The sequence below is a fragment of the Miscanthus floridulus genome, unplaced genomic scaffold, assembly GCF_019320115.1.
Source record: "Miscanthus floridulus cultivar M001 unplaced genomic scaffold, ASM1932011v1 os_2352_2_3, whole genome shotgun sequence".
Taxonomy (NCBI): domain Eukaryota; kingdom Viridiplantae; phylum Streptophyta; class Magnoliopsida; order Poales; family Poaceae; genus Miscanthus; species Miscanthus floridulus.
This window is the reverse complement of record NW_027098252.1, coordinates 50,474-53,652: the sequence shown is the minus strand read 5'-3', so window position 1 is coordinate 53,652 and position 3,179 is coordinate 50,474.

The window sequence follows — 3,179 nt, the reverse complement described above, 5'->3', positions numbered from 1 at the left end:
GACAAATATTTTTTGGAAAAAAAATAAGTCACCGGTGGCACCACCATGCCGCCGCCGCCACCACAGCTGCCGGCCACCACTACCACCACCACCGCCACCACCATGCCCCACCGCCGCTGACACCACCACCACCACCACAGCCGCCGGCCACCACCACCACCAAAGCCGCCGCCACCACTACCCCACCACGCCACCCCGCCGCTAGATCCGGCCACCACCGGCTAAATCTGGGAGAGGGAGGGCTGGATCCGACCGAGAGAAGAAGAAGGGGAGGGGAGGGCCCATTGCCAGATCCGAGAGAGGGAGGGCTGGATCTGGCTGGGTGAAGAAGAAGGGGAGGGGATGGGCGCCGGCGGGGAAGAAGAAGGGGGAGGGTAGGGGCGCCGGTGGGGGAAGAAGGGAGGGGAGGGGCGCCTGCCGAGGAAGAAGAAGTGGGAGGGGAGGGTTGCCCACTAGGGAAGAAGAAGGGGGAGGGATGGGGCACCGATAGCGGTGGCAGGGAGAGGAGGGTGAAAGCATCTAGGCCCCTAGTTGGGTTTCAGTGATTAATTACAATACATGATTACTGTGACTAACGTGTGTTTTGCAGAGGCAATTAAGTTAGGTCATGGTAATGGAGATCGATTGAGCAATCATGGTGGTCATGCCCCTATGATAGAAATCGTTTCAGTTTTCAAAGGATGGATGACAAGGTTAAGGATGGACTAGTTCTAAGTGTCTTTGGAGTTGAAGAGACACTTAGAGTAGTTTAGGACTTTGTTTTTCCTTTGGCCATACTATTAAGGGGGGTTGGACGGGTAGCTTGACCTAGGTGAGTCTAGTGAGTTAGGTGTGGTGCACACTTGCTAAATCTAGCACTAGGTAGCTCCAAAGTAGCCCTTAGATCCAATAGAGCAAACTTTATTCACATATGTTCGAAAGTTGTAAGTGAATGGAGGGATTAAATACTGACCGGACGCTGGCTCTGGTGTGACCGGACGTTGGCTCAGGGTCCGATCAGTTCATTTGATCAAAGGTGTTTTCGTCTAGTGCGACCAGACACTGAGAGGTCAAGTGACCAGACGCTGAGGGCCAGCGTCCGATCGATTCCTAGTAAGGTCCTAGAGAGGGAAAATCTTGATCGGACGCGTCCGGTCAATGCTGATCGGACGCTGGCTAGCGTTCGATCACACTATAAACACTAGAGTTTGGGGTGAACTGACTGGCGTGTCCGGTCAACATGATCAGGAGCGTCCGGTCACCCCGTAGAGGCACATAATGTTTCGTTTTTTAGCCCATGTTATAAATACTTCCTCCACTCGTGTGTGGGGGTACATTTGCTCATTCCAATAGCTGAGGAACACCTTTGAGAGTGCCAAGAAGAGCAAGGTCCTAGTGAGGTGATTGAGATTTGAGAATCCCAAAGAGAGCCCTCATTAGTGAGACCAAGAGTAGCAAAGTGTGCATCCACCCTTCTTATTAGGCTTGTCATGGTCAAGTGAGAGTTCATGCTTGTTACTCTTGGTGATCGCCATCACCTAAATGGCTTGGTGGTGATTGGAGAGCTTGGTGATCATCTGGTGGAGCTTGTGGATGACCCAACTCAAGTTGTGAGCAGTTATGGGTGATTTACTGTGATGGAGTGTCAAAGAATCGACCCATAGAGAGCACTTGATCCTTGTGCGGATCTAGGGGGAGCTACACCCTTGCGCGGGTGCTCCAACGAGGACTAATGGGGAGTGGTGACTCTCTGATACCTCGGAAAAACATCGCCGTGTTCCTCCTTCTCTCTTTACTTTGAGCATTTACTTTGAACAATTCAATTCTTGTCATTTACATTCCTAGAATTGCCATGCTAGAGTAGGATTAGAACTTAGGGTGCTAAACTTTTGTGCATTAGATCAATAGAAACACTTTCTAGGCACAATGGGTTAATTGGGCTAACCGTAGAGTTTAATTATTGCAAAGAAATTTAGAATTAGCCCAATTCACCCCCTCTCTTGGGCATCTTGATCCTTTCAATTGGTATCAGAGCCTCGTGCTTATGTATTTAGGCTTAACCGCCTAGAGAAAGATGTCTCACTGGGGATGGACCTCCTCCTATCTTTGAGGGGGATGATTTTCCATATTGGAAAATTCGCATGGAGGCGTACTTAGAAGCTCTAGATGTTGAAATACTTAGAGCCGCCTCATAAGGCTTTCCAAAACCTCGGGATGCTACTAACCTAGAAGGAGATGAGTTGAATTATGAAAAATGGAATGCAAAGGCTAGAAACACCATATTTAGAGGCCTTTTGTAAAGATATGTTCAATAGGGTGAGGAACCACAAAGACGCCCATGCACTATGGTCGGACATTTGTGCGCTCCATGAGAGAACAAAGAGTGAGCGTGAGGAATGCTATCATCTTGTCATGAAAAAGCTCAACTCTTTTGAAATGCTTCCTAAGGAATGTGCTAATGAAATGTATTCACGTTTGAATGTTCTTGTAGAGGAAGTCAATGGGCTTGGACTTACTCAAATGCAACCATCCGATGTTGTAAGAAAGATACTGAGTGTCCTCCTCATTGACAAATATGGGCATATTGTGACCGTGCTCCATCAAGGTGATCTTTCTACCGCTACACCAGACACAAATCTTGGGAAAGATCAATGCTCATGAGATGTATATGCACATCACTGCCACAAGATGGCTCATCCTCTACCAAGAAGAAAGATAAGGACTTAGCATTCAAAGCTAGCCAAGAGAAGGGTAAAGCAAGACTTGAGTATGAGAGCTCAAGTGATGATGAATTTGATGATGCAAGTCTTGCTCTCATGGTGAAGAAAACCGCCAAGATGCTAAAGAAGCTCACTAAGAGTGGCATCAAGTTTGATGGCAAGAAGAAGTTCTTCACAAGCTCTAGAAGGAAGCCAATCTCCGAGATGGATTGCTACAATTGTGGAGAACTTGGTCATCCAGCTCACCAATGCACAAAGCCCAAGAAAGATAAGTTCAAGAACAAGAACAAGGGCAAGAAAGATGACTCAGGTGATGAAGATGAGAAGAAGAAAGATAAGCCATATAAGAAGAGAGATGGCAAGAAGAAGGACTTCCACAAGAAGAAGAAGAGTGCAAAGGCATACATCGTCGATGATTGGCTCATGGACATTGATTCATCTAGTGCCTCATCCGATGATGATAGTGACAATGAGAAGGTG